This window comes from Ictidomys tridecemlineatus, chromosome 8 (genome assembly GCF_052094955.1).
Source record: "Ictidomys tridecemlineatus isolate mIctTri1 chromosome 8, mIctTri1.hap1, whole genome shotgun sequence".
Lineage (NCBI taxonomy): Eukaryota > Metazoa > Chordata > Mammalia > Rodentia > Sciuridae > Ictidomys > Ictidomys tridecemlineatus.
This window is the reverse complement of record NC_135484.1, coordinates 40,057,043-40,083,344: the sequence shown is the minus strand read 5'-3', so window position 1 is coordinate 40,083,344 and position 26,302 is coordinate 40,057,043. Positions and strand designations below refer to the sequence as shown.

At 35.7% G+C, this 26,302-nt stretch overlaps 1 pseudogene; it reads right to left on the bottom strand.

Moving 5' to 3' along the window:
- Nucleotides 1-1,122: 1,122 nt before the first annotated feature.
- Nucleotides 1,123-18,476, bottom strand: LOC110597021 (biogenesis of lysosome-related organelles complex 1 subunit 5 pseudogene; annotated as a pseudogene).
- Between the last annotated feature and the right edge of the window lie 7,826 nt (nt 18,477-26,302).

Below are 26,302 nucleotides of genomic sequence, written 5' to 3'. Positions count from 1 at the left end.
TGTGGCTCCTTGCCAAGACGTGGCTTTATAAGTGGAAGCCTTGAGTTCAGCACCTTCTCCCAGGGATAGTGAATTCTGAGCAAAACAAGATGATCCTACTATTATCTCACCAGTCCTGTGTCTTTCAGATTGCGTGCTTTGCTGAAAGTTTCTCACAAATAACCTTTTGACAAAACCTATATAATAAACTTGTTGAGCTAGCTCAGGGTGAGTCACACCTCAGCTGCTCTTGGCTTTCCTACTAGGCCCCAGTTTTCTCCGTGTGTGTGTGTGTGTGTGTGTGTGTGTGTGTGTGTGTGTGTGTGTTTATTCTTTATCCCCCATCACTCCTGTGTGTCTTGTATAACCCGAGAGATAAGAGGGTTGCGGCACCCAATATCTTCTCTACCTTTCTACCTTACACTTAGTCTTGACTATTCATTTGAGGCGTCAACTTGCCTACTTAAAAAGTCTACATTTTCAACCTACCTTGCATACAGTAGTCATATGATAGCTCCATCCCATTTAACAAAATCAGAGATGTGCCATGGACTGCTGGTAAGTTTTGACACTGCAAAATCTGTGGTCTTTCCCAGTAACCAGTTCAAAGACTACGATGGTCATCATGTCATAGTGGAGACAATGATTAATCTTTACATCTCTTGAACATTCCAAGGCCAGCTGTTTATTTACATTACTTATGAAATAACACTTTATACATGTTTATGTCTCTCACAGTCAGAGAGGCTACAATAGGCAACTATTTTACCTTCTAAGCTACAATAATAACTAACATCAACCCTGTATAAGAATGAGTTCAGTTATTTTTATAAGAAGTCTGTACTAAAAATTCTCTCAGCTAATCATTAGAAAACAAAATTCTGGCTAACAATTAGTAAAATCATCCCATTTTCATCCTCTTCTTCCCCATTGAAATGATTATAAAGGCACTTAAAAGAAGAATAGAATTGAATTCTTTCTTTGAACATTCAATCAGGCTCCAGCAGAAGTTTCTCTCTTCTGACATCAGAGTGCCACTGAAAATATTGCTAAGCTTGGAGCGGAAGCTAGAAGTTGGTGGGAGTCTTTTGTGGGAGAAGTCAATGTTTTCTCATTTGTTTGTCAATGTTGTATTTCAAGTTCTTAAAAAGTTAAAAATTTTGCTGTGCCCTTCTCCATCACAGTATATTGCTCCTGAAGCCTCTCCATGGCTCCTCTGCTCTTCATCCTTTTCAGTGCACAATCAGGGTTGTTCTGTCATGAAGTCCTCCTATTGGGGTTGATGCTGTTCCTCACTAGCTTTTACATGGTCATTATACATATCTCTGGAGAACTTCTTTCAAGTTGTCCTGCATTGTTTGTCTGCATTTGGGAGTACGGGTATGTTCATGGACCATATTCTTCAAATTTTCTAGAACTGTAATTTCTCAAAGGCCATGTTTTACTTCAAATTCTTATACAAAATAGTTTCATCTTGAATAATTTACCTTTGATCCAAAATCCTTGAATGAATTCTCTAAGATCCTTGATAATAAGGTATTCTGAATCCAAAGTCCTCAGTGAATCCATCTTGCCACTACTGCCTGGGCTGACCTTACAACTCAGGAGTCTTGGTCCCTCCACCCTTTCCCTGGCTATATTTCTATCCTCAAAATGACACCTTTAATTTCAAAGACATAGGGTGGAAAATAGGTTTTAGCACCTCGATTAATTTGCAACAAACTTAATGCCTCAAAACTAAAGAATACTGAAATGTGCATAAATGAAATATGATGTAGTAACTTTGTGACTGTGATTTTAAAATAACCTTGAGATTGTTCATGTTACAATGTCAAATTTCATGCATGAACTATGTAGAATCATGATTATAACTATGTAAAAATAACCACAAATAGGAAGAAAGCTAAAAAGGGGGAATATTTTATACCATCTCTGATATATTCAGATGAACAACTTATTTTTTTAAAAATTCTGGTTTTGAAATATTCTTTAATGAATGAGTATATTAAAATTAATAAAATTAATGTATTTAATGTTAAGTAAGTGCAAATTCAGAGCAAGGCACCCTGGAGATAAATGGATAAAAAACAGATGGGATCTTCCTTTAAAGAGCTCAAGTATAGGGATCCAAGATGGCAGGCTAGAGGAAGGCTGCATTCTGTGTCGCTCTATCACTTGGGATTCAAGTAGTGGGAATACTGTCTTTGAAAGTGATAGAGGACCTCCAACAGTTGCTCCTATGTAGGAATCCTGGCTGCTTCTCCCATGCGGACACCTGGACCCTACCCATGTCTAGGAACTCTGGCTGCCACTCCCGTGTGGATTCCCAACTATCAATGTGGGGCTCCCTTGATAACCTCCATCTTGGGACTCTACAGCCATTGTTATAGTCCTCTACACGTAGTAGCCTGCCTGCACTTGGGGGCATCTCATAGGGTCTGGAGACAGCCATCTGCCACAACATTGCATGCCACAGAACTGCATCTCTGAACACATTGCCTAATGCCACTGCCTGGTTCCACCCAACCATCACTGAAAGCAACCACCTCCTTTTTGGGACACCTTCCTCACCATCTTTACTTGGGGCAACTACCAGTTTGGAACACTAGCTGGGGAAGTATCAATAGTCCCCAACTCCCTCCTTTCCTTGGCAGCTGCTAACCCAGCACAGTGACTGCCCAACACAAAACAGCTCTCCATGACAGGTGCACAGTCCCCAGATCACCTCCCACAAGACTTCCAGAGAGAAAGGTTCCTGATTGGGAATTAGAAAAGGAGAGGTGAGTGAGATACAGTTTAGAGACTAAATTAGAGGGATTTTTTTTTGTGTGTGTGTGTGTGTGGTGCTGGGGATTGAACTCAGGGTGTTGTGCATGCGAGGTGAGCACTCTACCAACTGAGCTATATCCCCAGCCTAGAGACTAAATTAAAGACCAGGAATTGTGAGGTCTACAGGAGACATAAAGCGATAAGACCAGGTGCCCACATCACACGAGTGGGCTCCAAAGGAGATTCTTGGGGTGCAGTCTCCCATTGGGGACCAGCAGGTGCTATACCATACTTCCAAGAGCCCTGCTCCCAAGAGCAACCATCTCACCCTGGTAACTTTCACCATCCTGAGGGTGGGGATAACAACAAACAATAAACAACCCCACCTATTGGATGAGAAGAAAAGCAGGAAAAATACTGATCTCAACAAAAACAATACTTGTATCTTCCTTTGAGATTTTTTTTTCTTTCCTCCCTCTTTCTTTTCCTGCACTCACATCCCCAACATTGGTGAAACCAAGTTCTTTGCATAGAATTAGGATACTGAGGTCTGGTATGTCTGAATAGTATATTACAATTGTGTTGTATATTCTTCTTGTTTTAACTTTTTTATTTTAGTTGCAGATGGACACAATACCTTTATTTTATTTATTTTTATGTGGTGCTGGGGATTGAAACCAGTGCCTTATGCATGCCAGGCAAGTGATCTACCACTGAACCACAACCCTGGCCCCGTGTTGTATATTCTTTCATCTCCTATTTTTACATTGTTTTAATTTTTCTTAATATTTATGTTTGTTTGTTTTTTGCACTCTATTGTCTTCCTACTTTCATGTTCCCCCAAATCCCTTGCTCTCTCTTCTCCTGCTACTAACCAACTTCTTTAGATTCCTCTATCACACTTCCTAAGATCTAGTAACTCTATATTTTCACCTTCTACCCCCTCAACATCTCATCCTACACCACACCCCTGGTTCTTTGTTCAGCATCAGAAACTGTATACAGTTTTGCAAACTTACAGTATGCATTGTGGATAATAATTAAACTCAACATTTCTTTATATTGTGAGAAATCTGTAAACGTCTTAACTGCAGCTATTTGGTTTAAGGGTGTATATTGTTTGTATAGAGTCCATGGCCAATACAGCAGAAGACATGACAGAGAAGGAGTTCAGGATGTACCTAATAAAAATGATCTGTGAATTAAAGGATGATATAAGAAAGCAAATACAGGCAGCAAAAGATCATTTAGATAAAGAGCAACTAACCAAATACAGGTAGCAAAAGATTACTTCAATAAGAAGATAGCAGTTCTGGAAAAAAAAAAAAACAGAAATCCTTGAAATGAAAGAAATAATAAACCAAATTAAAAATAGACCCAATAGAAAGCATCACCAGTAGATTAGATCACTTGGAAGACAAGACCTCAGACAATAAAGACAACACATATAATTTTGAAAATAATGTGGACCACACAGCAAAGATGGTAAGAAACCATGAGCAGAACATTCAAGAATTATGGGATAACATAAAAAACAAATTTAAGAATTATTGGGATAGAGGAAGGCATAGAGTTCCAAATCAAAGGAATAAATAATCTATTTAATGAAATAATATCAGAAATTTTCCAAACATGAAGAGTGAATTGGAAAATCAAATACAAGAGGCTTATAGGATGCCAAATGTACAAAATCACAACAGATCCACACCAAGGCACGTTATGATGGAAATGACTAACGCACATAATAAGGAGAGAATTTTAAAAGCCACAAGAAAAAGGAGTCAGATTACATATAGGAGGAAACCAAGTAGGATGTCTGCAGAGTTTTCAACCTAGACCCTGAAACTAGAGGATCCTGGAACAATATATATCAAACTCTGAAATGAAATAGATACTAACCAAGAAGATTATATCCAGCAAGATTAAGGTTTATGTTTGATGATGAAATAAAAACCTTTCATGATAAACAAAGTTAAAAGAATTAACAACAAGAAAGCCTTCACTACAGAACAACCTCAGCAAAATTTTCTATCAGGAGGAAATGAAAACAGTGAAAATCATCATAGGGAGGTATTACACTAAAGGAACAAACAATTGAAGGAGAAACCAAGTCAAGTTAAATACCAAAAATCAACAAAAATGAGGGCTGAGGTTGTGGCTCAGAGGTAGAGCACTCACCTAGCATGCGTGAGACTGGGTTCAATCCTCAGGACCACATAAGTTAAAGATATTGTGTCCACCTATAACTAAAAAATAAATATTAAAAAATTAAAAATAAATAAATAAACAGGAATGACTGGGAATACAAATCATGTCTCAATGGTAACCCTGAATGTTAATGGCATAAACTCTCCAGTCAAAAGACACAGACTGGCAGATTGGATTTTTAAAAAAAAAGAGTCAACAATATTCTGCCTTAAAGAGACTCATCTCATAGGAAAAGACATCCACAGACTGAAGGTGAAATGTTGGGAAAAAAACATACCACTCATATGGACTGTGGAAGCAAGCATAAGTTTCCATCCTCATTTCGAATAAAGAAGACTTCAAGCCAAAGTTAATCAAAAGGGATAAAGAAGGACATTTCATATAGCTGAAGGGAACCCTACATCAACAAGACATAACAATTATAAATATATATGCCCCAAACAGTGGAGCATCTACATTCATCAAACAAAATCTTCTCTAGTTCAAGAGTCAAATACACCACACCACAGTAACTCTGGCTGACTTTAACACACCTCTTTACCACTGGATAAATCTTCCAAATAAAAGCTAAACAACAACAACAACAACAACAAAAACACATAGAACTCAAAAATACAATCAATAACTTAGATTTCACAGACATATATAATCAATTAATGAATACACTTTCTTCTCAGGAGCACATGAATTCTTCTCTAAAATATACCATATATTATGTCACAAAGCAACTCTTAGCAAATACAAACAGAGATACTACCCTGCATTCTATCAGATCATAATGAAATGAAATTAGAAATCAACTATAAAATAAAAAAAAATAAAAGCTATTCCAACACCTGGAGACTAAATAATATGCTATTGAATGAACAGTAGGTTGGAAAAGGCATCAAAGAGGAAATTAAAAAATTCTTAGAGGTAAATGAGAATACTGATACAACACATCAAAATCTCTGGGACACTATGAATGCAATACGAAGAGGAAATTTCATTGCATGGAGTTCATTCCTTAAAAGAAGAAAAAGTCAACAAATAAATAACCTAACATTACATATCAAAGCCATAGAAAAGAAGAACAAATCAACACCAAAATCAGTAGAAGACAAGAAATAATTAAAATCAGAGCTGAAATCAATGAAATTAAAATAAAAGAAACCATTGAAAAAATTGACAAAGCAAAAAGTTGGTCCTTTGAAAAAATAAATAAGATTGATAAACCATTAGCCATGCTAGCAAACTGAAGGAGAGAAAACTGAAATTACTAACATCCATGATGAAAAAAGAAATATCACAACAGACACTATAGAAATATTGAAGATAATTAGAAATTATTTTGAAAATTTGTACTCAAATAAAATAGAAAATGTCAAAGGCATCAACAAATTTCTAGAGTTATATGATTTGCCCAAACTGAATCAGGATGATATGCACAAGTTAAACAGATCAATTTGAAGAAAGGAAATAAAAGACACCATCAGAAGCCTACCAACCAAGAAAAGCTCAGGACTGGGTGGATACACAGCTGAGTTCTACAAGACCTTTAAAGAAGAGCTAATACCAGTACTCCTCAAATTACTTTGTGAGCTAGAAAAAGAAGGAACAGTTCTAAACTCATTCTATGAGGCCAATCACCCTGATTCCAATACTAGGCAAAGACATATCTAAAAAAGAAAACTTCAGACCAATATCTCTAATGAACATAGATGTAAAAATTCTCAGTGAAATTCTGGCAAATAAATACATAAACGTATCAAAAATATTTTGCACCATGATCAAGTGGGATTCATCCCAGGGATGCAAGTTTGGTTCAACATACAGAAATCAATAAATGTAATTCATCACATCAATAGACTTAAAGATAAGAATCATATAATCATTTCAATAGATGCAGAAAAAGCATTTGAAAAAATACAGCACCACTTCATGTTCAAAACACTAAAAAAATTAGAGATAACAGTAACATATCTCAACATAGTCAAAGCTATCTATGCTAAACCCCAGGCCAACATCATTCTAAATGGAGAAAAATTTAAAGTATTCCCTCTAAAAACTGGAATAAGACAGGGATGCCCTCTTTCTCTACTTCTATTTAACATAGTTCTTGAAACTCCAGCCAGAGCAATTACTTGAAAGAAATTAAAGGGATACGAATAGGGAAAGAAGAACTCAAATTAGCACTATTTGCTGAAGATATGATTCTGTACCTAGAAGAACACAAAAATTCTTCTAGAAAATCTATAGAACTAATAAATAAATTCAGGAAAGTAGCAGGATATAAAATCAGCAACTATAAATCAAAGGCATTTCTATACATTAGTGAAAAATCCTCTGAAAGAGAAACTAGGAAAACTACCCTATTTATGATAGCCTTAAAAAATTAAATACTTGGGAATCAACAAAAAAGATGAAAGACCTTTACACTGAAAACTAGAGAACCAAAGAAAGAAATTAAAGAAGACCTTAGAAGATGGAAAGTTTTACCTTGTTCTTGGAAAGGCAAAATTAATATTGTCAAAATGACCATAGTATCAAAAGCACTATACAGATTTAAAGCAATTCCAATAAAAATCCCAATGACATTCTTCATAAAAATAGAATAAGCAGTCATGAAATTCATCTGGTAAAATAAGAAACCCAGAATAGCTAAAACGATACTTAGCAAGAATAGTCAAGCAAGGTGGCATCACTATAGCAGACTTAACACTGTATTATAGAGCAATAGTAATGAAAACAGGAGGGTATTGGCACCAAAATAGACTTGGAGATCAATGATACAGAATAGAGGACACAGAAAATTACAAAAAGTGAACACTTAAGCAAATTTGGAATGTGCTTTGAATCTGTTCACATGGAAATTTTAAGAAGTTTATTTAAAGAAAAAGAAAAAGTACTTTCTTTGATAACTACATTTTCCCAAGTAGATCAATAATTAAATAAGAGCATTTCTAAAGCATTATTTAAAAATGTCTTCAGCAAATATGAAAGCTCATTCTACTCTTTTCAAAATGGTTCTCTGACACCCAAATGAAAAGCATACATAGAGAATAATAGGGAAAAGGAAATCAAGTATTTACAATATCTAATATTTCATTTTAATTTAGTATATGGTATTATGATAATTACATCGATCACATGTAGATACTGTTTGAAGTGTTTCAATAATAGGATGGCAGAATTTTAAATAATGGAGATAAGTATTTTATTTCATTATCCAATCTTCATCCTTTATTTTAGGTCATAAAGAGATCAATATTGCAGGTACACAATAATTAAATTGGCAAGAAAATAAAGTATCTAAGTTTAAATTACATTATTCAGAATATATTAACAGCACAATTAATAATATTAGCATTTAGAAAATTACAAAAAGAGAATACTTAAGCAAATTTGGAATGTGCTTTGAATCCATTCACATGGAAATTTTAAGAAGTTTATTTAAAGAAAAAGAACAAGTGCTTTCTTTGACAACTACATTTTCCCAAGTAGATAAATAATTAAAACTTAATGTTTTAAGGAATGGTTTGAATGACAAAAGATATCACTTTGTTTTAGCAATCAGGAACAATTGTGAGATTCTGGCAATCTGCATCAGTGACTTTCCCAACTTTTCTTGACCACAACCTATAGAAAGAAATATTCTGTTGAATCATAGTCAAGGAGATAAATTAGTCTTTTTCCCTCCCTCTGAGTCTGAATCATGAGCTCTTCTGGTAGAAACTCATCTTTAAAAAAAAAAAATAGTAAATTTCCTTCCTTAAAATGTAGAGGATTAATTCAAAGGAAAGAGTAAAAGACCTTGAGTGGTTTCTTATTAATTCAGATGAGGCTATAAAGACAATAGCAGCTATCACTATAACCAATGTGGTCTGAGGAGTTCCCAGAGACAGGACCTCTACTCATAACAAGTGGGGCTCTTGAAAAACATCCCAGAAATTAATTTAAGGCCATTGTCAATTACAAATACAGAGATTTATTTAGGAAAGTGAGGAATATACATTCTATGGAGAATGTGGACCATCTTAAGAATAAGAGATATGCTTGGGGTTGTCAGGCTCTTCTTTGAAATGAAACTTGGTGAGGGCTGGGCATGGGAAGCTATGTGGGGATGATATCATTCTGGTGATGAGAAGATGGTTAATGGAGTTTGATTATTCTTAGGATTCTTTGGCTCCATTATCTGATGGGGTCTCCATTATCTGATCAATAGATACTATTGGTAAGTCCTCTAAATTTTAGGTCTTGATATTACATCTCTCTTTCCTTCATCTGTTTATTGTGTGAGCTAATTAACAGTGCACAAGGTAATTTTTATAAGTAAGTTTATACTAAAGTGAAGAGTTACAGATTTCCCAGCAATATGGGAGTGACAGCCCTGGAAGAATAACTAACTCTGGGAGTGACAGGCCTGGAAAGATATGCAGAACACCTGATTAAAATGATATTATCTTGTCCTTCCTTTTGTCTCCTTTTTACCTATCTTTTTATTCTTCTATCTGATCTCATTACTGCTATTATTATTCATGAAATGATACAGCAGCATGCTGAGTGACTTCTTTTAAATTGTAAAATAATTTATTTTTAAGAAATTTTTTTCTTATATTACTTTTGACAAATGGATTTTATAGACTATAATTCATACCATACACCCAGCATTAAATGGCAATGTCCTTTAATTTGTTTCTTGCAATTCTCATCATCCTTCTGTCATGCTTTAACCTTGAGAGTGCCTTAGGGTTGGGAGCCCAGTCTTACTCCAGTGTTAAGTCTAGTTAAGCATATCATTGATCCAGGCCCACAGTTACTTTTTAACATATATTTTTCAGTGAGTGTGAATATGATAATAACTTTTAAAATTAATATGTGCTTTCATTTTTAAAAGTTAATTTCATTCTTAAAATGCAAAATATGCATATGGTTTATAAGGCACATAAAAAAATAACAGGTAACAAAATTCAGTATTTCTCTGAATTTTTTTTCTAAATTCACTTTTCTCCAGTTCCTTTCCCCAGAGTCAGTTACTATAGTCACTTTTGACTCCTTTAAAGAGGACTTCTTTATATTATCATATTTCTAAATAATATGTATGTATAGCACTCCTATATTTTTATTATTACATTTTAGATGTTATCTATTGACTCTTTAAGGTGATGACTGAGGATTTAGTTCCCTAAAACTTCTATATCCTTTACTTCCCCTCTTATTTCCTATATTAAAGTTGTATTAAAAGTTTTTGTTTAAATCTATATTTATTACTTAAATTAATATAATGATGTAAGTCATAGTCATAGCTTGGAATTTCAGGAATTTACTAAGAGTACACTACAGATACTAGAAGAAAACATAGGGTCAACACTCCATCACATAGGTGCTGGCACTTACTTCCTTAATAAGACACCAAAGTACAAGAAATAAAAACCAAGAAGTAATAAGTGGGATGCCAATTAACTAAAAATCTTCTGCACATTAAAGGAAATAATTAAGATTGAAAAAACAGAGACTACAGAATAGGAGAAAATCTTGACCAGCTACTCCTCTGATAGGGAATAAATATCTAGAATATATAAAGAACTCAAAAAACACCAAATAACTCCATCAATAAATGGGCAAAAGAACTAAACAGAAACTTCTCGATAGAAGAAACATAAAATGTCAAAAATATATGAAAAAATGTTCAACATTTCTATCAATCAGGGAAATGCAAATCAAAACTACACTAACATTTTATTTCATTCCAGTCAGAATGGCAGTGATCAAGAATGTGAACAACAATAAGTGGTGGCGAGGTTGTAAGAAGAAAGAAACATTTGTACATTGTTGGTAAGAGTGCAGACTAGTACAACCATTCTAGAGAGCAGTGTGGAGATTCCTCAAAAACTAGGGACTGGAACCATCATAAGACCATGCTATCCCATTCCAGGGTATTTTCTCCAAATATTTAAAATTGGCATACTACAGCAACCCAGTGTCTTCAATGTTTATAACAACACAATTCACAATAAATTATGGAATCAACTCAGATGCCTGTTAACAGATGGATGGATTAAGAAATTGTGAGATATATATATATATATATATACACACACACACACACACACACACACACACACACACACACGCATGCACGTGCACACACACGTGCACACACACGTGCACGCACACACACAATAGAGTTGTACTAAGTCATTCAAAAGAATGAAATATTGGCATTTACCAGTAAATGGATGGAAATGAAGAGTATCATGCTAAATAAAATTAGCCAAACTCAGAAACTCAAAGGTCAAATATTTTTCTCTCATACGTAGAAACTATAGTAAAATAAAGGAAAGGGGGAGGGAAGGATAAGATTACATAAAGAACCAATCAAATACAAATCAATAGATGAGCAAAAGGAAGTCTAACAGAGTAGAGGAAGGAGAAGGGGAGGTAAGAACAGGAGGGAAAAGAGGGAAACATGAATCAAATTGATCTCCATGCATGTATAAGTTTGTTGGGGTGAACCCAATTACTAGCTATAACTGTATAGCTTTTATATGTGTATATGATCCCCTCTTTTTCTCTTTCTTTTTCACTCTTTTTTTAAAGCACATCCTTTATTTTCTAAGAAGGGGTGAATGGGATATACAATATTTGATAGTTCACATATATGAAAATGTCTTTATTTTATTACAATACCGGTAGGCCATGCATCAGTTTCTATGTTGAAAATATTTTTTTAGTTCATAATTGTCAAAGTGCTCATTCATTCTCTTCTAGAGACCAGTGGTGCTGTTAAAATACCAGAAACTAATTAAATTCTTCATGTTATGATTGTTCTTTGTTCTTTTCACTGCTTCCTCTTAGTGCAAAATTCATCCTTTAACCTTCTTGTGGAAATGGTGATGAATCAATTTAAATTTTTTCAATTTCACTGAAATTTAATCAATTTCAGCTGATGCAGTGTTAAGCTTCATCACTAGGGGTGCTGGAGAGGCATCTCGGGAGAAAGGAGTGTTCCTTTTTAAAAAATTTTTTTTAATTGATTTTTTAAAAAAATAAATGACAGCGGAATGGATTACAATTCTTATTACACATATAGAGCATGACTTTTCATAGTTCTGGTATATTCACACCAATTCATGTCTTCATACCTGAACTTTGAATAATGATGTCCATCACATTCCACCATCCTTGTTAATCCCCTGCCCCCTCCCTTCCCCACCAACCTCTCTGCCCTATCAAGGCTATTCCTCCCATCTTCCCCCTCCCTATCCCACTATGAATCAGCCTCCTTATAACAGAGAAAACATTGGGCATTTGTTTTTTGGGATTGGCTAATTTCACTTAGCATTATCTTCTCCAATGCCATCCATTTACCCGCAAATGCCATGATTTTATTCTCTTTTATTGCTGAGTAAATTACAATGTGTATATATGCCACATTTTTTTATCCATTCATCTACTGAAGGGCATCTAGGTTAGTTCCACAGTTTAGCTATTGTGAATTATACAGCTATAAACATTGATGTGGCTGTGTCCCTGTAGCATGCAGGTTTTAAATCTTTTGAATATAGACCAAGGAGAAGGATAGCTGGGTCAAATGGTAGTTCCATTTTCAGTTTTCCAAGGAATCTCCATATTCTTTCCATATTGGCTATTCATATTTGCAGTCCCACCAGCAATGTATGAGTGTAACTTTTTCCACACATCCTCTCCAACACTTACTATTGTTTGTCTTCATAATAGCTGCCATTCTGACTGGAGTGAGATGAAATCTCAAGTAGTTTTGTTTTGCATTTCTCTAATTGCTAGAGGTGATGAACATTTTTTTTCATATATTTGTTGGTTGATTGTATATCCTCTTCTGAGAAGTGTCTCTTCAGGTCCTTGGCCTATTTATTAATTGGGTTATTTATTTATTTATTTATGGTGCTTAGCTTTTTGAGTTCTTTATATACCCTAGAGATTAGTGCTCTGTCTGATGTGTGAGGGGTAAAAATTTGCTCCCAAGATGTATGCTCTCTATTCACCTCACAGATTGTTTCTTTTGCTGAGAAGAAACCTTTTACTTTGAATCCATCCCATTTATTGATTCTAGGTTTTAATTCTGAGCCACAGGAGTTTTATTAAGGAAGTTGGGGCCTAATCCCACATGATGGAGATTAGGGCCTACTTTTTCTACTATTAGATTCCTAGGTCGTTGGTCCACTTTGAGTTGAGTTTTGTGCATGGTGAGAGATAGGGTTTAATTTCATTTTGTTGCATATGGATTTCCAATTTTCCCATCACCATTTGTTGAAAAGGCTATCTTTTCTCCAATGCATATTTTTGGCACCTTTGTCTAATATAAGATAATTGTAATTTTGTAGGTTAGTCTCTGTGTCCTCTATTCTGTACATTGTCTACCAGTCTGTTTTGGTGCCAATACCATGCTGTTTTTGTTACTATTGCTCTGTAGTACAGTTCATGGTCTGGTATAGTGATGCCACCTGCTTCACTTTTCCTGCTAAGAATTTTACCACCTTAACAAGTGTCTTTAGTCTTAAAGACAGAGGATTGAGGGAAAGTGGAGAAGTAGTAAGAACCAAGGACCCCTTCCATCTGTCTCTACAGTTGCATGGCTGCCATCTTCAACCTAGCAGATATACTGGGGTTTTGTTCTTTGAAGGCAAAACAGGTTTTTAGATTGGGAAATGTGCAGCATGACTAACTTCTTGCAGCACAGGGCTTTTCCAGCACAAGAAGCTTCATCCATGTTTGCATTTGAACTTCAAAGCAGACAGCAGAACACAACAGTCAGCAGCTCCTCAGCAGCTCCTCAGTCCAGCAATTTTATAAGTATCTCCAGTGAGCCATATCTCTATAAATAGTTTCCCTTGGAACACCAGAGTTACAGCAAATTTCAGCAATGTGGAATCACCATATCTTCTCCACATTCAATGTGCCACTTCTATGCTTTCTCTAACAGGGTTTGGATATCAGGTTTTAGGGGTGAGGGCTAGAGAGTGGACAGAGCAGTTTCACCTTTGAACTCTGTCTCAATTTAAGGTGCAATAGCTATTTCTTATATGTATTTCTGTATTATATAGAGTCCTTTTTATTTTTGATTAGCTAATTCCTGGTTACTCTAATCTGTTATAGTTAGTAGTTTTTCATATTAAACTTTCCCTGTTAAACTTACTATGATTCTCTTTTGATTGATACAGTCAGTTAAAGCCTACAAGATGCTTGCTGTCTGTTATCCATAAGATAAGAGCATATTTTGCTCTATTTTTCACTCATCCTGGACATGTTTCCATTTACCACGGGCTGCCCTGTACTGCGTTCCCCATTTTTAAACACTCATTTATTTTAAAAAATCAAAATTACTTGTAGTTTTCAGAATTCACAAAGCAGATTGATAACCTGTATATTGAATACATACAGTTCCCTCTCAACAGACATACTTGAATGCATCAGCTTGGTGCACTTATCTCTCAAGAGTACTCAAGTACCACCTTTTCTGAAAAGCCTTGCTTGACCCTTTCTTTCTGGTGAAATGAGCTGCTTTTACCTCTTGCTTTCCTTAGAACACAAGCTATTCATAGGTCTGTCCCCTGAGTTTATAGTGAACCCTCTATCCTCTTTACATTATTGGACCGAACACATTGCTCTTTTGTCACACAAAAACTTGATAAACCTATAAATGAATATGCCTAATATTTAAGGAATCCAATTTGCAATTCTCTCTATTGAGAATTAAACTATAAATATTAAGCAAGATAAAGGTGAGATTTTAGAGTGGGGAAAAATGTTAAGTGCTAGAATGATTCTCACTTGATGAGAGGGCCCTATTTCCACTGCTGTTACCACAATTATAGCTGTACCACCCTGCTATTTCAGAGCAGCTGCCAGACCAGCTTGAGCTTAAAGCTCTTCATAACTCACACAATTGGAGCAAAGTAACACAGGTGGCTCTAAATTAGAGAAAATCAATTCTCAGTGTATTTCAGTATTATGTTGGACATTTGCATTTACAGGCATATTCCCTATAACATTTACAAATTCACTATAACTGTGAATTTGTAGTATTCAAAAAATTATAAATTTGCATTTCAATTTAGATTTGCCAATTTAGAACTGTAATACAGAATTGGGACTTACTTAAGCTAGAATTTGGCTTATACAAAACTACTACCAGAGTATGCCACAAAAACTACTTGTTCTGATGAAAGTATTAGTCTAAATAGTGAAAGAAAAAATAATTAATTCCAACAATGAAGGAAAGTTTCCTAAATATTCCAGGTACCATTTCAATGATTGACTATGAAGTATAGATATTCAAATGGGTGTTAAGTAGGTTTCTATTTTGTTCAGACATTACGCAGGTGGATAGGGACAAAAAGTAAGTAAGTCTTAGAGCCCAGAGGTTGTCCAGAGAGCACTGAGTGTACCAATATGTTTATTAGCCACACAGTATTCAGAATTCTTACATTTGAATAGTGCTTGTACTAAAACAAACAAATAAACAAACAAACCCTGAAAAACTAAAATAACTAAAACATACCTGTAGAATGGGCAGAAATAATTGTCATTTTATAGCAGGAAGAACTAAGCAATTATGGGGTTATCTATGAAAGGTCACATAGCCAGTTTGTTGGAAAACAAGACTCAAAGAGAAGGTCCTATTATTCCAGAATAAGTACATAATTTTAACACAGTAAACTATGAAATTAAAATAAATATTTTAATTAGCTGGTCAATTTTTTTCTCTTTCTTATGTAGAGATTCATTTAAGTATTGGCCAGCAACAACAACAAAAATAAACTCATTAAACTCAATACCAATCTTTTCTAAGTGATGTGTAAAAAAGTCAATTCAAAGGAGCATTCTGTTAGTGACTTGAAAAATTGTGTACATAGTTATTTTGGAAAACTACATTTCCTAGTAAAGATTTTAGATAAAATCCATGGTAAATTGCAAGAGAATAGATAGGGAACTATAGTGAAGGGTGTGGGTCAACTAGGAGGTGATAAGCTCATTCATTTATTTGTTTATCAAATGTTCATTATACTTCTCCTTTGTTTTAGTTGCTAAGATAGACACAAAGAGATAGAAAAACAATGCTCTCCTGTGGTGAGCACTCTAATAACTATGAACCACATGCTGGGTGGAGCTCAGGGATGGACTCAATTATTTGCTTAGGAGAATCAGGGAATTCAGAGCAATGATATTTGAATGGAGTCTTGAGCATGAATTGAGCAGGAGAAGAAGAGAAAGGACTCTCCTAGCAGAGTTCCAGGATGTATAAAGACTGAAAGTTGAGAAAACCCACAGTATATTATATGGAAAGTAGAGGATGTAATATGACTGGAGAATAGGTTCCATGAGGTGAAATGTCAGGCCAAGACTACAAGGACAATTGAGGGCCATATTTGAAAGAATCTTTTGCTATGAGTTGTTTATCTTTTAAGGGGTCATCAATGGGGGACATTAGAACTTGATATATTGACAGGAATAACTTACAAAGTTAGCATTTAGGTTGAGAGTATAAGAGATACCAAGTGCTAAAAGCCAGGAAGAAAAATTAAGACAATAAAGGACCTACAGAACTAGTTCTGAATGTGGCATTCTCTGACAAGAACCAGTGGGGAGAGGGAGCTCTATTTAAGGTCCAATTATCTGAGAGGATACTTTCATATCCTAGTTTTGTGGTTTCTTATTCTGCCAGACCTTTTTTTATGTTTTATTTTTCTCTAATAGCCATTAGCGCCTTAGCCTTTGATTCTGTTTCTTACCTTGGGGTTCTGCTTTTTTTCAGAGCTCCACTTGACAGCTGGTTTAAATATCCTGTTCACTGTCTTTAAGCTCTTCTTTATTAATATTGATACTTCTGAAGAGGCTAGCCTCATAATAACTTTTAAGAGAAAAGCTCACCACCTTGAAGATGCAAAGATGTGTCCGATACAGAACACCACATAAAAGTTCAGGGACTTGCCATCTTGGTGAAACTTTTCAGGGTCTAAGTCTGGGACATGTTGACATGTCCTTTAGAAGTGAAGGGCAAGTTACTGCATTAGTCTCTCCTAACTAAGAAGCACAGCACTTCATGGGCCTCTTTGGATTTTTGGAAGCAACATACATCTCATTTGGACATACTATTCTAACCCCTTAACCAAGTAATTTAGAAGTATCTTTATAGGTTGCCAAACTTGAAAAGAACCAGTGGGGAGAGGGAGCTCTATTTAAGGTCCAAGCTGCTTTACAAGATGCTCAATAACTTGGGCCATGTGACTGAGGAGATTTGATGGTGCCTGAAATCTCACAATTAGATGCTATATGGAATCTCCAGTAAGTCCTTACAAGTGATTATTAACACAGAACTTTAATAATTTTGGAGCAAAGTTTTGCCTCCTCTGTAAGAAACTTTACTCCTTTTGAAAAACAGCTTGAGCCTTGCTAATGGGAAAGCCATAAAAAACAGAAAGCTTGACCACTGTCTACCAAGTTACCAAATTATGCAAGCTGCCTATCATGAGCCAAGCATTTGGTATCAACCCAAAATGTAGGGTATCTACAGAAGCACTTCATCATTAAATTAAAGCAATGTACATAAGATCAGTCTCAAGCTGGTATTGAAGGCATAAATTTGTGCATTAGTAAGTATCACTTAAGCTCATTGCCCAAATTTCTGTCTCTTTGCTTCTCCCATCTCAGCTTGTACCTGCCATCTCATGATGAACTCTCTATGGCCAACTGACTAAGGAAGAACCAAACATGGGTCCTGGCTTAGAAATTTCTTCACGATATGCTGGCACACCTCTAAATAGAAAAGCTGAAGAGACTCAACTCTGCTCAGACAGACTTTGCTTAGGGATAATGCCAAAGGACTGTGGTGAGGGAAATCTTTAGGGAAATGCACTTGGTTGTTTATTTTTACCTAAAAGGAAAGAAAATGTCCAAAGACATAAATCCGCCCTGCTCCACACATGCAGCACTTAATGTTTGGATGAATAGTCAGAGACTTGAAGATCACACACAATCAGAAAATTGGTCACAATTTGAGGAAGAAATATATGAATGAACCTCTCTGATTATGTATGAAATATGAAGATATTTGTGACTTATTAAATGCTCATTGAAAAGTGACCAGCAAAGGAAAACTTTAATAATTATGTGAAAATTTCTTTTCTCTGACTATCAGTCAGTGCCTTTCTCCAGTCATTTCTGTCCTAGCCAAATGAACACGGAAAGTTATCATGGAAGAAAGGACAGAGGTTATGCATGGGCTCAACAACAACAAAAAAATGATTGGGACATAATCACAGCTCAGTGTCCAACCTGCCAAGGGGCAAAATGTGAGATATTTACATGGCACTATTCCTCGAAGTCTTGCCATTTACCCTCTGGCAGAGTGATTATTTGGACCATTTGTATTGTGCAAGGTTTGGTGCTTTCTTTTCACTGGAATAGATATTTATCTGAAAATGACTTTCCTTTCTTACCTCCAATGTTTCTGCCAAAATCATCATCCATGGCTGTTCTGAATCCAAGTATACAGAATCCATGCATACAGAATACCTTATTCAACATCAGAAAATTCAATACAGCATTACCTCTGATGAAGGAACTTATTTTTGTGTCCATGGGCTCATGTTCATAGAATTCACTAATATTATCATTCTACTTATTACCCTTAAGCAGCTGGCCTAATAGAGCTATGAAATAACCTTTTGTATATTTTGTTATGGTGCCAATGAGAGAGCACCATGGGGATTGAAGTAAAGTCCTTCAAGATTAGGTATTCTGTGTAAATTGAGACCAATATATGGTACTGTTTCATCCATGGCTATATTTCCCAAGATGAATATAGAAGTGTTATCAACATTTTTGCTTCTCATTTCTGAAACCTTTAATTAGTAGTTTAAAGGTTTTATTTCCCACTGGTAAGAGTCAAAAATAGCTTTACTCATGTGTTGAGACTGCCATCTGGCCACTCTGGAACTCCTCATACCACCTAACCAAGGAAAAAATATGCAGTGGGACATTTTTATATTGGGGCAATTGATAGTAGTTGGGAACCTACTTACAGAAAGAACATATGTTTGGAATGGTAGAAATACTTTGAGTTCCCATGGCATTCTCATGTTATGTGACAAAATTTTAAAAATTGGGGGTAGGGCTAATAAAGAGTACAGAACCTTAGTAAATGAAAGTTTTCATTATTCATCCCAGAAAGAAATGGTCACCAACAGATGTTCTTTTTCAGAGCAAAGGAACTATGAAATGGTTACAAGAAGAAAATTATAAATACCACCTTGCATAAGTAAGAACTGTTGTAGATATATTTTTTCTTTATTTTGACACAAATTTATTTGTATGTCTATTAACTGACCATTTTTTCTTTTCCCATTTCTTTACTATCCAAATAAACAATAGTGGTTAAACTGATAGCTCAGTTTTGAGTTCTAGGATAATGAAAGGGAAGTGTGAATAAGAAAAACAAGAGATCATCCTAAGATGGCATTTTTGTGTTTTGTGTGTCCTCTTCTGGATAGTATGTTTTCATTTGTGCAACAGAGTGGTACACCAGATTAGGCAGAAGAGTGGATTTCCTTTTTTATTATGTGCAATCTGGTTAAAAGAACTGTGAATTGATGCCAAGTTGACCGGGAAAGGACTGTTGCAGATTATACTGTATCAATTTGGTTAAACCAAGAACCACATTTACTAGTATCTATTCCCCTAAAAGACTCCAAGTCAACGAGAATTTGTGTGAGATTTGGAAGGTACAAGTATGAAAACAGCAAATTTTACTCCCTGTAGGTCTTGTAGCCAAAGTGAGAAGAAGAAAGAATATTTCTTCCCAACTGTTACTTTTCCCAACTGTTACTGCAGTCTAGGCTTATACTTAGCTATAAACCACAGAAGAGAAGCCATGAGTAGCTTCCTATAAATCTCTCACCAGCTCTCTTCACCTGACAGTCTCACTTTGGTGGTTAGATGTGTGGGTTTTTTTTTTTTCAGACTTCCTTTCACTCATTGACTTTTGACTGCTTAATTTGCACCAGTATTTGAGAAGCACTCCACTCCTTGACTGATGCCTGTTTTCTGCCTCTGGTCTGTCAGTACCCAGCTCTTCCTATAATTGGGTAAAGTCTGCTTCCTGCAATATATCCAATATTCTGTATATATCATAATGACTCTACTTCATGGATCAAACATGTCTCTAAGCTCTTTATTTTCTTGGAAATATTCATAATATGATAATTTCTAAGTAAATTTTAAGAAATTAGGAAGTTTTTCTGTAAAAACTTTCTTTTTCTTGGAAAACTTAATATTATATAATGGAAATACTTAGAAGTTAAAAGCTTGAATTATTGAAATGGAGAATAAGACCAGAAATATATTTATATCTATTAAGACTCTAAGTTTCAGAAACATATCCTGAACTTACTGAAGTAGAAAAGCAAATTTATTGGCTCAAAGAGCTAATATACACGTGCTGTGTTTAGAAACTTTGAGCATGGTTGAATTTAGATGCTCACACAAAATCTGTCTCTTTTCAAACCCCTCAGCTCTACCTTCTTTACTTGTTTCATGCTCAGAAGTTCTCTAATTGGTAACAAAAATGAGAATTGGTATTTCCAGGGTTATTTTCTAGCAGGTTGGTAATGCCGTAGAGTAAAAAATCTTGATTTGTGTATCTTAGATCATGTGCGCATATCCTAAGCAATAATTGTGCATACTATTTATAAAAGGTCAGGCCTTTCAGAGTATGCCACAAGAACAAGGGCAGCCCATCCAAATCCCATATACTGCAAATGGAAAAGTTCATAAGAAAAAGAAGGATTCTGTATTTAGGATGTTTGGTAGGGAAAATCAATATATTTCTAATACGTTACCCTTAGTTGTTCAACAAACACATACACTTTTAATCTATACATAACCACATTTATCTTAATACATATATTATTCCTATGTACTATAGTGCAACTGTTTGATACACAGCTTCTTCTTTATAAAATATTAATATATTTTGTGTATTACTCTATGCTTCTAGATCAGGATCTTTCCTTTATACCTTTCTGTTAGTTGAGGATGTTGCTTCTTATGATTCTTCTTTGTCTATGACTAAGTGGTATATTTGTTTGACCTACAAACAAAAAACATAGTAGACCATAATGGAAGAAATTTTAATAAACTTTTAAGTTTTAAGTGGGAATAAGGGGAGGAATTAAAATAAACAGTGGTTCCACTCATCAGGGACTGAAAGTTCTTCCTGTTCTGGAAGTATAGTGGCAACTTGGTCAGCCAATTCTGCATTATGAAGAAGTTTACTTGATAATTTTCTTCTTGTGGCCACATTTGATATTGACATTGGGAAGGACCTCTTTCTTTTAACAACCCACTTCCTATTGATGAAATTTTGGTGGCATACAGCATGCTTAGGGGTTTATTACCTTCAAGAATTTGCTTTCCGGGTTTGGGGTTTAACTGGAAGAGAAACTTTCTTAAAATCTTGAAAGGTATCTAGTTAATTTGCATTTGGTTAAAGCCATAGACTAGTAACTGGAACTTGACATTATGTTGAGTCATTATTTCTAGAGAGTTTATGTTTTCGTTTTCTTAGCATTAGGCTTCAAAGTTCTATCCATATTTTAGCCTGCTTGAAGGTTTATGGTTGGAACTGGGAGTGATAATTAATCTTTTACATATATTTAGGTGACAAGATAGGGAAAGTTCTTTCCACTGTGTTTTAGTTAAGATAATTAGATTGAATTTCTGTCATTCTCACCTAAAATATCCTAACTAACATCTTCTTCAGGCATGGAATAGTACTCAAATTTCTTGGGAAGGGATTGGGGAATCATATAACATCTCCTAAATCTTAGTTTTGTTTGTTTTTGTAGGCTTCACTGGCTTTCTGTGCAGTAATTTTGTTTTGGGGTGGAGAATTATCCTTTTTCAATTTTCAGATCTCATGGTCATTTGAATCTCAGCTTGGATGGACAGATACATATTAGCAAGGTTATATTTTCTTCTTCTTTTGCTTTTAAACAGGCACGGTTGAGAGAATTGTTTAAGATATTCCAGCAAAATGACAATTTTCTTTTCTTTATTTTTTAAAGAGAGAGAGAGAGAGAGAGAGAGAGAGAGAGAGAGAGAGAGAGAGAGAGAGAGAGAGAATTTTTATTTATTTTTCTAGTTTTCACCGGACACAACATCTTTGTTTGTATGTGGTGCTGAGGATTGAACCCGGGCCTCACACATGCCAGGCGAGTGCGCTACCGATTGAGCCCCAGTCCAACATGACAATTTTCTACCAAGTCCCCTAAAGTTCTAGCTGAAGGAGACACATTACCTGAATCTGAAGACGTGATAGGTAACAGTTTAACCATCTGCATTTCTACTCTTTAGCATAGATGGACTACTTTCTAGCTAGTACATGGAATATTCACTATCGTGTAATCAACCTCAATTTGGACAACTCAACATTTTAAGATTTGACAATAATAATTGCCTTTCATATTCATGAGGATATTTTTAGGTAGAAAGTGAAAAACTAAGGTATTAATTCGTTCACAAATCTGAAAAGGTCAAGGGTAAACCTTGGCCAGAGGCATAGTCAAATCTGAATATCTGAGTGCTTTAGCAATGTCAGAAGAAATTTGTTTCTCCCATTTCTACCTGTTTTTCTCTGATGGCTTTTCTTCAATCTCAGGAAAAATCTTTTATGAACTATCAATAAATTCCAGGTAATTCCAGGCTTTCCATCTTCTATAAGTGTCAATCTTTTAGGTCATTCTTTAATTCACAGATCATTTTAATTATGAACCTTCAGAACTCCTTCTCTGACATTTCATCAACTTTGCTGTCCATGGGTTCTGTAACTGTAGTATCCTGGTTTGTTTGGGGCACTTTCCTCCTTTGTTTTTTCATGCTGTCTATGTGTTTTCCTTTCTTGTAGTGTGGATCTGAAGTATTACAGTTTCTTCCCTATATTCTTGTAGTACCCATGCAGATTGTACCGCACCTAGATGTTGGGCTTCCAGACCCTGCTGGTGTCCCTCAATGTATGCTACTGCATCTAAATGTGGTGGAGGCAATAGCTAAAGTAACTTGAGATAATAGTTAAGGTGCCCCAAGATGGAAGCAATGTCTTACAGAGATGGGGGTGAAAGGGTGGGCCTCACACTCTCTTTGGGATGCCTGCTCTGAGATGCAGCTGCTTCTAAGCCCTGTCTATTGTTAAAAAGTTAAGGGATACTGTGTGGGGAAGGCTATGGCGATGACTGCAGTGTCCCAAGATGGAATTGGGTTAGGTTTAAGCTCCCAGGTGGGGCGGAGGATAAATTGGAACCTATCCTGGACCTGGGTCCTGCACAAGTTGGTGTGGGCGGATCTGGGCTGGGCCTGTGTTCCCATGGTAGTCTGCTGGTCAGAAGGGGTGGTTCTGTGTGTGAGGCTGGGCTCTGGAGGGTTTCTGCCCTGCCATAAAGGGGTGGACCTGAGCCTACTGTGAGCCTGTGTCCCATGCATGCTGGTGTGGGTGCATCTGGGCTGGGCCTGGGCTCCTGCAGTAGTCTGCTGATTGGAAGAGGTGGTCCTGTAAAAGTTTCAATCTTCTGCTTTTTTAAATTCACAAGAAGCCATCATCTATGGTTGATTTAGATATACTTTGAGCATGTCTCCCCTAAAGTTCATGTACTGAAAGCTTGGTCTCCAGTGTGGTGATGTTGAGGATGGTAGACCCTTAAAGAAGGGTGATGTATTAGGAGTTAAGTAGATCATTGGGGGCATCACCCTCAGAAAAGATTAACATATAGTTATTTCAGGGCCCTGGTTAATTCCTCTGAAAATGAGTTGTTACAAAGAGAGAGTAAGCCTGGCCCCTAAATCTCTCTGATTCCTCTCTCTCCTTCTTGCACACTCCCACTATGACACCATCTGCTGTATTGTGATATGGACATGAGGTCCTCACCACAGCCAAGTCCGTGCTGGAACCCCTCTCTTGAATCTCAAGAACTGTGAGATGAATAAACATATATTTAAAGTACCCAACTTCATATACTTTATTTATTATAGCACCAGAAAACAATCTTAGATATAATCTCTTTTCCAAAATTCCCAGCAAAACTTCCTGGCTAATTTTGGTTATCCTAATTTGTGTCACATGCCTAGCCCTATACCTATCACTGTACATTCAACTCATTCTAGACAGGCTTAGGTCTAACACCTATCCTTGAAGACAAAGAGATGAAGAAGTTTTTGAAAATAAAAGAGGAACGCAGTTATTATACAAGTGTTGGTGAAGAAAACATAATAGATATTCACCACTGTCATAAAGAACACTGCTAGGAGTTGGAATAGAATATAGTCTAATCATAATTCTATTACTTTCTAGTCATTTGGCCCCTTATGAGTTTAGTTGCCTCACCTATAAAATAAGGACAGATAACAATGGCCCAAAATAAAATCAGCGTTCAATCAAGACATTTTCACAGGATTCTGCAAATGAGTTAGCTTCATAAGATGCTCCAAGGAGGTAAGTCTGTTATTTACATGGGGGAAAAAAACCCACAAGGCAATATAGTTTTTTGGTCTCTCATTCTTACTCTCTTATTAGCATCATTAATTTTCTGTGCAAAAATAATTTTCCTCTCAACTTATCTATAGTGATGAATTCTAATGCTAATTTTCTAATCATCTAGATGCCAAACTGTTATCTGGACATTTTCATTTTCTACTTTCAATTTTTTGCCAAGTTGTCTCTAATTCATCTTTCCTCTCTTCTGATTTCCACAGTCACTACCTACCCTAATCCTGTTCTCTATTAATTCCTTCCTGGGCTCACAGATTCTACTGACTCCTCTATCTCATTGTATAAAATTGATGTTAACTTTCTGATGTGCAGATCTGGTCACATCACCCACCTTGCTCAAACCCTTTCCATGCTTCCTCATTACTTCAGAATAAAGTCAGGCATTCAACCCTGAGATATTTTTCCTTCAACCTACTTTCCTAGGCTTATTTCTAATCACTTCCTTTTAGTTTTCCCATACTGTAAAAAACTGGACTCTCCGTTGAAGCCCTAACACAGCCTAGGCCTTCCATCTTTCTAACTTTGTGCTTGTGTTCTCTCTACTTGGGTTATCTTCCCTTCCCTCTCTATTCTACATGTTTATTCTTTAAGATACATTTCAAATAATTCTGTTAGGAATTTTCCTGGGACATCAAATTATTTGGGGCGTTTTCCTCCTTGAACTCTGATCATATTTTTTTTTATTTCAATGTTACTTCCTTTGTCTTCATTGCAATAACATATGAAATATTGTTCTTTCTATACAACATTTTCAGCCTTTTTAATAGCACTGATCTGTGTATTACTCACTTATCCTTATGGACCTTCACATCATATTGGGCACTCAGTAAATATTAATTAAATTTAATGAGTATTAATTAATCATTAATAACAAAGAAATATGAGCATTCATTTGAATTTCAAAATTGAGATCTATCTATTTCTAAAGAAAGTACTACAAATTATATTAGACAAAGGTGCCAAGAACATACCTTGGAGAAAAGATAGCTTCTTCAACAAATGGTGCTGGGAAAGCAACAAAATGAAATTAAACCCCATATCTCACCATGCACAAAACTCAACTCAAAATGGATCAGGGATTTAGGAATACAACTAGAAAACCCTGATCTAATAGAAGAAAAGGTAGGCCCTGATCTCTATCATGTGGGATTAGGCCCCAACTTCCTTAATAAAACTCCTGTGGCTCAAGAATTAAAACCAAGAATCAATAAATGGGATGAACTCAAACTAAAACGTTTCTTCTCAGCAAAAGAAACAATCTGTGAGGTGAATAGAAAGCCTATATCTTGGGAGCAAATCTTTACCCCTCACACATCAGATAAAGCAGTAATCTCTAGGGTATATAAAGAACTCAAAAAGCTAAACACCAAAAACAACAACAACAACAACAAATAACCCAATCAATAAATGGGCCAAGGACCTGAACAGACACTTCTCAGAAAATGATGTACAATCAATCAACAAATATATGAAAAAAAATGTTTATCATCACTAGCAATTAGAGAAATGCAAATAAAAACCACTTTAAGATTTCATCTCACTCCAGTCAGAATGGCAGCTATTATGAAGACAAACGACAATAAGTGTTGGAGAGGATGTGGGAAAAAGATACACTTACACATTGCTTGTGGGTCTGAAAATTGGTGCAGCCAATATGGAAAGCAGTATGGAGATTTCTTGGAAAATTGAGAATGGAACTACCATTGACCCATCTGTCCCTCTCCTCGGTCTATACCCAAAGGACTTAAAAAACAGCACACTACTGGGACACAGCCACACCAATGTTGA